This window comes from Chamaea fasciata, unplaced genomic scaffold, assembly GCF_029207755.1.
Source record: "Chamaea fasciata isolate MVZ Bird 193981 ecotype frontalis unplaced genomic scaffold, bChaFas1.0.hap1 SCAF_22, whole genome shotgun sequence".
NCBI classification, from domain to species: Eukaryota; Metazoa; Chordata; class Aves; order Passeriformes; family Sylviidae; genus Chamaea; species Chamaea fasciata.
The window spans coordinates 2,864,219-2,876,130 of record NW_027094107.1 but is presented as its reverse complement, the minus strand read 5'-3'; positions in this window follow the sequence as shown (position 1 = coordinate 2,876,130).

Here is an 11,912-nt window from a genome sequence, read left to right as displayed (position 1 = left end):
CGGTAAAGTGTTTGGGGAAGTGTTGAGGGAAGTGTTGAGGGAAATATTTAGGGGAGTGTGGAGGGAAGTGTTTAGGGAAGTGTTTAGGGAAGTGTTCACAGGGACACGGAGAGTGGAGCAGTGTGAGATGACCCTGGGCAGAGCTGGCAGCCAGGAAAAGGCTCTAATCCCACATCATTCCCTGCACAGGATCCCCGGTTCCCGGGAGACAGGCAGACACGGAGCTCAGAGAGCAAGGCAGGGGCTGAGCCAGAGCTGCAGTTGGATCTGGAATCTGTCCATGGCTCATTGGAGGCTCCTCAGCAGAACGAGCTGCAGAGACACTGCCGGTGCCAAAGGGAGCTGGCAAACATTCCCAGATGGATCTGGCACCTGCAGGCAGCCCTGTTCTCCTCAGGGTTTGGGAATTACAGCTTCTCCCACCCAAGGACGCGCCCCAGGCTCTCCCTGCCTGGATCAGCCTCCAGCTGCAAGGGGCACTCTGCAGGGCCAGGATGGATTTTGGGGTGGAGGAGAAGGATATTCCTGGCAGAAGGCCTTGGAATTCCGTCTCATTCCTTCCTGAATGGCACCCATGGTGCCTGCCTGAGGGTGCCAGGCGCTGAACTGAAAAGCATTTTGCCATCTGAGAGCTGCACGCACTCAAAAATTCAATGAAAATTAAACTTAAATTAACAACTCCTTAACCGGGCACCAGCCAATGCAATGGCACTTGGAGAGAAGCTGTGGGATAGTTTGGAATCTTTCCTGGGTGCTCCTCTCCTCTCCAGGAGCAGCAGAATCCCCTCAGGGCCCTGTGCCGGTTCAACTTCCCCCAGGTGCTGCCAGAGGTGTCTGGAATGTTTCCAGCCCCCACATGCAGGGCTGGAACAGCTGGGCAGTGAGTGACCCATTCCTGTTTATCCTTCAGGATTTGTCCGGCTTCGCTCGGAACGGGCCTCAGCTCCCTCTGATTTGGGGAATAAATTGTTATTTGTCTTCACGTCCCAGGAAATTCCTCCTTTGCCAGTGCTCTCTTCCAAAGCCAAGAGGACACAGAGGCGCGTTTGATCCCAGGCTTTGATCCTGGACATGAGGGAGAGGAAATCCGAGTTTAGGCAGAGTCTGGCTCCCCGTGAGCACGGCTCTGGGATTGGGAATCAGGAATTCCTGCTGTTGGATCCTCTGTGTGAAGCTGGAAACTCTGGTGCTCTCTTCCTCCTTCCCAGAGATTTCCCACTGTGTTTCCCATCTGCAAAGGTTTGGGAACAGCTCCTGGCAGGTCCATGCTGAGCTTCCTTCCATGAATTTGGTCCTGGGAACGGCAGGAATCGGAGAGCACCAGGACACAGCTCCTTCCCAAGGGAATGAGCCCCCTGGATTGATTTCCCACAAATACCTCGGCTTTCCTGGAGCAGCAGGAAGCCATTAATTATCCAGTGACAGTGTTCCCTTAATTGAATGCCATTATCCCTTAATTAATTAAATACCAATTAATTACCTGGAACATTGCATGACACGCAGCAAATGCCATCGGCTGCCGGAGACAGAATAATTTAAACCTGTCCCAAATAATAATGAGCAGGAATTGTCCAGCAAAGGAAACAAGAAGGATTTTATTTCCCTTGGGATTTGTGGGGAAAAAAAATTTCCAACCAAATCCCTCCAGGAAAGCTGGAGGGGTTTTGCTTTCCAGGCATGGCCTCAGCTGCTTCCCTCTGGCATCACCCGTGGATTCCAAGCTGAAACGTCCCAGCAGCTCAGAGCTCCTTTCACGGGATTCCACAAAGGAATTGGGATATTCCATGGGGAAAGAGCTGGTTGCCTCTCTTGGCTGCAAAGCATTTGGATTGGGTGGGATTTTCATGCAGGAAAATGGAAAATTTTTTTGTTTCTTCCTGATCTGAACGAATCGCAGGAGCAGATCTGAGCTTCCCAATCCGCTGGTGTAGGAGAAATCCCCCCAAACCACAGGCTGGAGCCTCTGCTCCCTTTAGGAACTCTGCTTTCCCAGCTGGAATAAAACCCAAATTTTCCTTTTTTGGGGGGAATTTCGGGACAAAACCTCCCTGCAAGCTGCAAATGTGCAGCCTCTCGCTCATGGCAGCCCTGGGACAAAGCCCGGGAGAGGGGACGGGCCATCCCTGGGCTCTGGTAGCTCTTGGCCACAGCTTTTCCAGGGGTCCCGGGGAGCAGGATGCTCCCGCCCAGCCGGGCAGGAGTTAAATCCCGCGGGATGCTCTGCCAGCCAAGCGCGATAATAACCGTGCTCAGGGAGCCCTGATGGCCGGGAGCGGGGATTGGAAATGGATTAGATTGGATTTTAAACCGGCAGGAAAGGCTGGAGCAGCTCCAGAGAGGGGAGACTCGGGCACATGGAATGGGAGAAGGAATTCTGATCTTCCCGAAGGATCCCCACGGATAAACATCTCTGCTTCCAAACACCTCCATCCGAGCCAAGCGCCTGCCTCTTATCTCTTATGTCTTATCTCTGTTTTAGGGCTGACTGTGGACTCCCCTCCCTTCTCCAGGCTCCAGAGAGCTCCAGCTGCCAGCAGGAAAATCCATCCGTGGAAAGGAGAAGTTGGGGATGGGGCTTGGGGAGAACAATTTTGGGTTCACAGGGTTTTATCCTCCTCAGACTCTTCCTCAAGGATTCTCCCTGGCTGAAGTTTCTGGAATGAGCCCAAGGCAGCAGGGCTGGGAAGGGGATGGAGGTGACAGAGGAAAATTTCGGTTTGTTTGGGTCCTGCTGTGCTCTGGAGCCAGGCTGGGAGAGCTGGGAATGTTCACCTGGAAAAGAGATGGATCCAGGGAGAGCTCAGAGCCCCTGGCAGGGCCTAAAGGGGCTCCAGGAGAGCTGGAGAGGGACTGGGGACAAGGGATGGAGGGACAGGACACAGGGAATGGCTTCCCACTGCCACAGGGCAGGGCTGGATGGGAGATTGGGCAGGAATTGTTCCCTGGGAGGGTGGGGATGGAATTCCCAGAGCAGCTGCGGCTGCCCCTGGATCCCTGGCAGTGCCCAAGGCCAGGCTGGACACTGGGGCTGGGAGCAGCCTGGGACAGTGGGAGGTGTCCCTGCCCACGGCCGGGGTGGGATGGGATGAACTCGAAGATCCCTTCCCACCAAACCATCCCAGGACCCCTCTCCACGGAGCCCCCCGAGGCGCAGGCACAGCAGGAATGGGTTAAAGGTGTCACTGGGATGTGCAGGACTCAGCACCTCGGAACTGTTTGTTCTCGTGTCCAAACAGAGAATGGGATCAAATCATTCCTGGAGCAGGCAGCGAGGAGGAAAGGATCCCTGCTCTGGTTTAACACATCCGGGGATTTCATTGATCCCAGTGTTCTCCCAGAGGGAATCTGCAGCCTGAGCTGCGGCAAATAAACCCATCTTTAACTCTTCTGCAATTAGTTTGATTTATGTCTCTTTTCCAATTACTGGGAGATGGAGATCAGGGTCAATGGATTTTCTGGGAGCTCTAAATCAGAGAAGAGCTCCGTGTTAAAGGGAAAAACCTGGATGTGACCCAGCTGGGCAGGAAAAGGCTCCGAGGTGGGGAAGGAGAACCCAGTGAGCCCAAACAGGGCCGTGGAAGTGGACAGGGACCAGAAATTTCCGACACATTCCCAAGTTTTCAGCAGCACCCGCAGGCAGGAGGGGAAGCCCAGCAGGAGCAGGGTCCCTGTGGCTCCAGGCAGCTCCGGGAATGATGGAGGGAGCTCATCAGGAGAGAGGAAAGGGGGATTTGCTGCCTGCATGGAAGGGACTGAACCACTTCATTAACACCCCGAAAATCCAGTGGGACTTTACCCACATAAGGAAAACTTATTATGGGTTATAATCAACCCCCATCATTCCCTCCTAAAAACTGCAGGGAAATGAAACTGTTTTGGTGTGGCATTTCCAAGCTTTTTTACTAGTGATGAACAGCCCTGTTTTCCTGGGATTTGCCTCACCAGGCCAAGGCCAAACTTCCCTCTGTTCCTTCAGAGGGTTTTCTGCTCTTCCCTTATTCCTGCTCCTCACCGTGCCCATTCCTCTGTGGAAAAAAGCATCACTGGGACACCGGCCTTGGAGCCTCATCCCAAAGTTTCTCCTGGCTGCTCCTCAGGAGTTTCCTTGCTGGAAAAATCCCTGCAGAGGGAAGAGTCATTGAGGATGGGCAGAGACCCCGGATCCTGGTTAAACCTGATTATTTTCCTGCTTAGTGCTGTGTAATTCTGCAGCAATTCCACATCTCCCACAGGAAAAAAAAAAAAAAAAAAAAAAAAAAAAAAAAAAAAAAAAAAAACAGGAAAATTAGGATGAGGAGGTGCAGAGGGATCTGGCTGCCATTAAAATGCAGGGACAGCCCCACTGCAGAGGAATTAAATAACGCTCACTCAGAAGATGAGGAAGCATTTCTGGAGCAGCCATGGAAAACTTGCCAGGAAGTTTTCAGCACCAGAAATCGGCTCAGGGGGGAGCTCCCAAGGTAGGAACTCGTCCCATGATCCAAAGAACCCAAAATCCAGGCAAAAGTGCTGAAGAAGTCTCTGTTTGGCAGGAAAACTGGGACCAAGAATCTGGAGCAGTTCCCAAAACACCCCACCAAGCTCTGGATTATCCCTGAAACCACAGGACTCAAAGATGAAGAAAAGATGGAATTTCAGCCTCCTGGGAACGAAAAATCATTTTATTGGGATTTTTTTTTTTTTTAGGTTAAAAGAAGAAATCTCCCAACATCTTGCAAAACAAACGCTGAAGGGAAATGCTGGAACAGGGAATGTCTGCGCCTGGTCCTGAGTGTGCCAGGGAAGGATCCAGAGCCAAGATCCTTCGGCTTTCCAGCGGGAAGCTGCCCTGGCAAGGGCACGGAGCAGATGGTGGGAGCAGGAACAAGAGAGGAGCCCCACGGAGAATCCTTTGGGCGGGAGGGAAAAGGCACGGAGGGGATTTGCGGGAGGAAAGGAAGGTTGGGGTTTATTTCAGGAGTGACCCCGACGGAGAAAAAAACTGATTGGGGTGGGCACAAAGCTGATATTGCAGAGATTGGGATGATCCTGGCAGATGGAATCACAGACTCCCAGCCACTGGGATGCCTGGAGAGGATGGATTTGGGATTGGGGGGCTGGAGATATGGGGCAGCAATGGGGCCATGTCACCATGCAGGGGAGTGGGACAGGGTGCAAGAATTTGGGATGGAAGAGCCAAAAGTGTCAACACCAAAAGGTCTTTGGGAAAGTCACAGCATGGGAAGGACACAAGGAATTGCCAGAACGTTGAGCCCAGCTGGGAACTTTATCAGGAGAGATAAAATTCCTCTATTAAATCCTTTATCAGCTCCATAGGTGCCCTTCAGAGCAGACAAAGCTCAGGAACATTCATCATCCATGGGAAAGCATTCCCTGCAAATATTCCAGAGCCCTGCTGTGCCTTGGGAACTGCCCTGGTTTGTCATGCTGGGTACAGTGGAAGGATCTGCAGGAGGCACTGGGAATATTTGGGCTCCAAAAGATGGGATCAGTCTCCTCACAGGGGACAGGTGGGATGTCATGGGGTCATGGAATGGTTTGGGTTGGAGGGGCTTTAGAGCTCATCCCATCCCACCCCTGCCGTGGGCAGGGACACCTCCCACTGTCCCAGGCTGCTCCCAGCCCCAGTGTCCATCCTGGCCTTGGGCACTGCCAGGGATCCAGGGGCAGCCCCAGCTGCTCTGGGCACCCTGTGCCAGGGCCTGCCCGCCCTGCCAGGGAACAATTCCTGCCCAGTCTCCCATCCAGCCCTGCCCTCTGGCACTGGGAAGCCATTCCCTGTGTCCTGTCCCTCCATCCCTTGTCCCCAGTCCCTCTCCAGCTCTCCTGGAGCCGCTCCAGGCCCTGCCAGGGGCTCTGAGCTCTCCTATGGAGGCAGGATGAGAGTGCTGGGATTGTTCAGCCTGGAGAAGAGGAGGATCCATGGACCTCCCTCTGCCCAGGCATTTTGTCCTGGGAAAAACCCACCAACAGCCAGGGAAAAGCCTCCCCATGGCCACTGCTCTGCAGCACTTGGGCCTAAATAATGCCTGAGCAAGGGAGAGGCTTTCCTGGGACATTCCTTCCGTGGGTTTGATCCAGGTGCTCCTGCAGATATAAACAGGAGCAGAGAGCTGCTCCCCTCCCACAGGAACGGAGCTGATCCCACGGACAGAGGCCACAGGCAGGATAAAACCACCCTGAGCTGTTTGGCTGCCGCTTCCCAAACCTGTGCTCATCTGAGAAACCTCCCCCTGCTCCAGAGGCTCGGGAAGAGAGCCCAGGACCTTTCCTGCCACTCCTCACCACCTCCAGCAGCACCCGCTCCTGCCTCGGAGCGCCGAGTGCCCTGTGCCAGGGAGGTGTGGAATTCAATGGCTTTTCTCGGAAAAATCCATCCCTGGAGAGAACAAGAGATCACTGCCAGTAACAGCAGGGCCTGGGGAGGCCGAGGAAAACAACAACCTGCAAAGTCAGGCACTGCCTGTGCTCCACGGCCAGGTGTCCCCGGGCTGGAGCCGGGACGGGCCTCGGACTGCCCGTGGGGAGGGAGGCAGGAGAGGGGCCCCGAAGGGTTAAATCTGGGATGATAGGGCCAGCCCAGGTCACCTCTCCGGGACAGAAGGAGCAGAGACACGGCTGGGAAGGGTCCTGGGAGAGAGGAGGGAGGGAATCAGGGAGGGAGGGATGGAGGGAGGGAAGAGAGGGAAGAAAGGAGGGAAGGAGGGAAGGAAAAAGGGAAAGAGAGAGGGGAAGGAAGAAGGGAAGGAAAGAAAGGAAAGAGGAAAGAGGAAAAAGGAAAGAGAAGAGGGGAGGGGAGGGGAGGGGAGGGGAGGGGAGGGGAGGGGAGGGGAGGGGAGGGGAGGGAAGGGAAGGGAAGGGAAGGGAAGGGAAGGGAAGGGAAGGGAAGGGAAGGGAAGGGAAGGGAAGGGAAGGGAAGGGAAGGGAAGGGAAGGGAAGGGAAGGGAAGGGAAGGGAAGGGAAGGGAAGGGAAGGGAAGGGAAGGGAAGGGAAGGGAAGGGAAGGGAAGGGAAGGGAAGGGAAGGGAAGGGAAGGGAAGGGAAGGGAAGGGAAGGGAAGGGAAGGGAAGGGAAGGGAAGGGAAGGGAAGGGAAGGGAAGGGAAGGGAAGGGAAGGGAAGGGAAGGGAAGGGAAGGGAAGGGAAGGGAAGGGGGGAGGCCGTTCCCTCCTGCTGCTCCCTGTCCAGCTGCCAGCTCGGATTTCACGCTTCCCGAAGCAGAGACAAACAGCTCCCGGCAGCAGCCGGGACAGGAGCTGCACATCCCGGTGCTCCTGAGCAGCATTCCCGGCTCCGTGGTGGCCGCAGAGGGCAGCAGGGGCTGGCACAGGGATGTCCCCCCCCTCTGCCCGTCTCACAGAGATCCGAGTGCTGGAGGATGAGGAGATGTGGGGGAAGAGCCGTGGGTGACCCCTCTGCCACCCCCCGAGCACGGGGGAACGGGGAAGGTGTGGGAGCAGCCTGGAAACTGCCTTTTCCTGATAGACACGAGTTAGGGATGAGGTGTGGACATGATCCCACATCCCAGAGATCCTGTCCCCGTTTCCCGGCCCCGACAGATGTGCCCGAGGCAGAATTCCCACCCCAGCCGGCGGAATGAGGCTCGGGCTGTGCTCACGAATAAACTCAGCTGTCCCCGGCCTGCACCAAACCCTCCCGTTCCATCCCCTGCTTCCAGAGGGCCGAGGGAAGGGCCAGGGGCAGGACAGGGCTCCCTGGAGGTGTTTGCTGCGAGGAGCTGGGGGCTGGGTCCAGCTCCGAGCTCGGCATCCCTGCGGGCTCCATCCACCCCAGGAGATGATGCTCCAAGATCGTGATCCCTGGGCCTTCCCAGCACCTCTTCCACACTGTCCCGGGGAAAGGAGTTCTCAGGCACCTGGAATAATTTGTGTGTGAGCAGAGAGGGATTTTCCAGTGCCTCCGGAACTGGCTGAGAGCAGCTCCATCTTCCTCAGCTTTTCCCAGGAGGATGGAGTGCGTTGCTGTGGCACTGGAATCCTGCTGGTCCTCTCCAGCCCCTGGTCACTGGTGTTCCCAAATTAACAGATCCAGATCAATCGTTTTCCCATCACTCCTGGGAAGATACTGCACGAGGTGCAGCTCTGGATGGAAATGAGCTTCCCAAGGAGAGCAAATGTCCGGATAACGCCTCCTGCCTTCATGGATGGCCGTGTCCTGCTCAGGGAATGCATTATCCCGGGGCTGGGAATCATTCCTGACCTCCTCTGGGGTGATGGAACTGGGAAATTTCTTTCTGGAGGCTGTGCCAAGTGTTAGTGAATAGAGGAGTTCGAGTCCAAGGGCTTCCATCGTCCAGGGAATTCCAGGCGGGATCAGGGATATTTTGCAGTTCTCCATCTCCTCCCAGGCTGACATTTGTCTCCACTTTTCCCAGACACAGCTCCCTGCACGGGCTGGGAGTGAACCCAGAGTGCAGGATGAGCTCGGCTGTTCCTGCAGGTTGGAGACGAATTTTGGGGAGGCGTGGCCTCCTGCAGATCCCAGATTCCAGGATGAAACACCCACAGCTGGGCAGCAAAGAGGCTTCTCGTGTTCCCGGCTCTCCGGGCGGGAGCCATCCCAGGATTCCACAGGATAACGCGCTCCCTGCTGCTCCAAGGAGGGAGCAGACACTGATTTTCCAGGCAGGAACGCTTTTCCGGTGACACTGAAAGACTGATGGGATGGATTTAATCATTTGCTCCGTTGGACGCTGTGGGATCCACGTTCAAATCCATCCTGGAGCTGCTTCATCCTCACACTCCGGGGCTCCGGCCCACCCCAGCCCATCCATAAAACAGCAGCTCATCCAAAATGCATCCGGAGCCGGGATCAGGGGGGCCCTGACTGACTGAGCTTTATTTTATCCTTCCAAATGTTTTCCCGTCTGCTGCTCCTCCCTTTCGCTGGGAAAGGATTGCGCTCCAAGGAATGCACTGGGAGCCCCAGAATGATGGATTTGTGTGTAGGGAATGCTTACTGTGCCCAGACATCCCACAAAACAATGAAACCTCCCTGTCCCGGAGGTGCAGAAAGTCCCCAAAATCATAATTCTGCCGTGGAAATGTTGGCAGATTTTTTCCCCCCCCTCTGTCTGGCTCTGAGGATCTTTCTGGAGGATGGAAAACTGGAGTGGATTTGTTGAAGGATGAGGCTGAGCTTCTGTAGGAAGTGGCTCGGTCTGCCCTGTCCCCTTACCCTGGGACATCCACAGTCCTTACAGCCCATCCATTCCATGGGCAGGGACCTCCCACTTCCAGCGCCCTCGGACATGGATGGCGCCTGAGGGGGAATTTGGACAGAGTTGCTTTGAAGCAGATGGAAAACTCTGGAATTTATCAGTCCATAAACACCTGACAGATCCCTGTCCCCTAAAAACGGGACACTCTAATCACAGCCCAGCACCCAACACGGATTTCAGTGGGTTTCATAACTCCAGGGAATACCAACTAACTCCAGGCTGTGTCCATGTCTCTCCTGGATCCCTGACAGCTTTGGGCACATTCCAAGCCTTTCCCTCAGCAAACAGTGCCGAATTTATCCTGCCATCACCTTTCCCACAGCCGATATTCCTGTGATTTATCACTCTGTCTCCTGTGCCCTGCTCAGATCGGTGTGTCTCCCAGCAGAGCCGGTCGAGAATTCCCCGCCTCGGGAGCCATCCATGCCCTCGGTGAGCAGGAGCTGAGGGCGCAGCGCAGGGGGCACTTCCCGGAGGAGAACGGGAGCTTTGGGATGAGGAGCGGCAGCAGCAGGGCCGGGAGGGGCCGGGAGCAGAGCCGGGCTGGGCTCTGCAGCATTCCCGGGCGGAGCCCTGAATGCCACGGGAGGGATCCGCAGTCCCTGATTTATGGAGCTGCCGCTTTCTCCGGGAGAATTCCCTCTCTGCTCTCGGGAGCAGCTGCCCGGGAGGGCGCTGCCAGGGCTGTCACCCGCTGAGGTGGCACTGCCACCTCTCCCACCCGCTGGGGTGGCACTGTCACCATCACACCTTTTTGGGAAGGCGCTGGCACCTCTCCCGCTGGTTTGGGAAGGCAGTGTCACCTCTCCCACCCCTTGGCAGGGCAGTGTCACCTCTCCCGCCCCTTGGCAGGGCAGTGTCACCTCTCCCACCCCTTGGGAGGGCAGTGTCACCTCTCCCACCCCTTGGCAGGGCAGTGTCACCTCCCCACTGGCTCCATCCTCATCGTCCCCCGGCTGGCTCCTCCCTGCTCGCCCAGCACCTCCGGCCCCATCCCACGTCCCAGACACAGGGACAGGACCCCGGGATGGCGCAGAGTCACCCCGGGGGGTGCCAGCCTGGCCTCTGTCCCCTCCCAGCCTCTGGAATGCTGCTGCTGCAGCCGTGCCCAGCCCCGCGGGGAGATGAGCCCTAATAGCTGCTCGTATCCAATAATCCGTTAATTGATTCCACAAACCGCATCCTGAACGGCGCAAACAACATCTCGCAGCTCCGTTCGGAGCCCAAACCCCGCTCAGACCGGGCTGGAACGCTCTGGTTGCGGAGAAACCTTTTCTCAGTGAGGCTGAGTGCTGCCTCCTCCCGGGGCAGTTAATTAGTGCCGGTTAATTGTGCTCCTCCGGCGCCGCTCCTGCCGGGAATGCCGGCGGGCTGGGCGCACGCTGTCGTGCCCGGGATGAGCGATGCCCCGCCGAGCTGCGGTGCAGTTGAGGCGCAGCTACCCGAGCGCTCTTGCTCCCTCTTCTCCCTCCAGCCGGCACGGATGGGATTCCTCCCGGGGTTTTCCTGCATTTTATGCGCAGCCTGCAGGTTCTGGGTGATAAACACCCGGGAGGTGACAGCGGCCGGGACTCGGTGTCAGGAGAGGGGAAGGTTCCAGCTGCTCCGGGGACGCGGCTGCTGAGGAGCTGCCCCAGCGCCGGGGGGTGCCAGGAGCCTCTGAGCGCAGATCCTGGAATGGTTTGCGTGGGAAGGGAAGGAAAGCTCATCCCATCCCACCCTTGTCCTGACACCTCCCACTGTCCCAGGCTGCTCCCAGCCCCAGTGTCCAGCCTGGCCCAGGACACTTCCAGGGATCCAGGGGCAGCCACAGCTGCTCTGGGCACCCTGTGCCAGGGCCTGCCCGCCCTCCCAGGGAACAATTCCTGCCCAGTCTCCCATCCAGCCCTGCCCTGTGGCAGTGGGAAGCCATTCCCTGTGTCCTGTCCCTCCATCCCTTGTCCCCAGTCCCTCTCCAGCTCTCCTGGAGCCCCTTCAGGCCCTGCCAGGGGCTCTGAGCTCTCCCTGGAGCTTCTCCTCTCCAGGTGAGCACCCCCAGCTCTCCCAGCCTGGCTCCAGAGGGGCTCCAGCCCTGGAGCAGCTCCGTGGCCTCCTCTGGACTCATTCCAGCAGTTCCATGGAATTTTTATGTTTTATCCCAGACTGGTTTGGGTTGGAAGGGACCTTAAAGCCCATCCAGTTCCACCCCCTGCCAGGAGCAGGGACACCTCCCACTGTCCCGGGCTGCCCCAAGTCCCATCCAAGCTGGCCTTGGACACGGCCAGGGGCGTGGATTCCTCTCCCTCTCCCTCTGGACCAGAGCTCCACGGACCAGGGCTGCCAGCCAGCACCCAGGCAGCCCAGGGATGTCTGGGGTCAGCAGGACAAGAGGAGGGAGGGGGTGGCTCTGACCCCACAGCTCCCGTTCCCGGGCTGGGGCAGGGAGTGATGGACGGCTCGGAGAGGGAGAAGCAGGAGGTGCAGGAAGGATGGAGCTGATTTCCATCCCCCTGTGGAGCTGGCAGGAGCTGGGATGCGGGGAGTGGGGGCTGATTTATTGATTGATTGGTTTGTGTATTTATTTATTTCCCACTCTCCCCCTGTGCACAAATCCAAAAATAAATCAAAACCAAGGCAAGAGCGGGATCAGATCAAGGCCAGAGGAGCAACAGGAGCCAGGGAATGTGGGGATGGA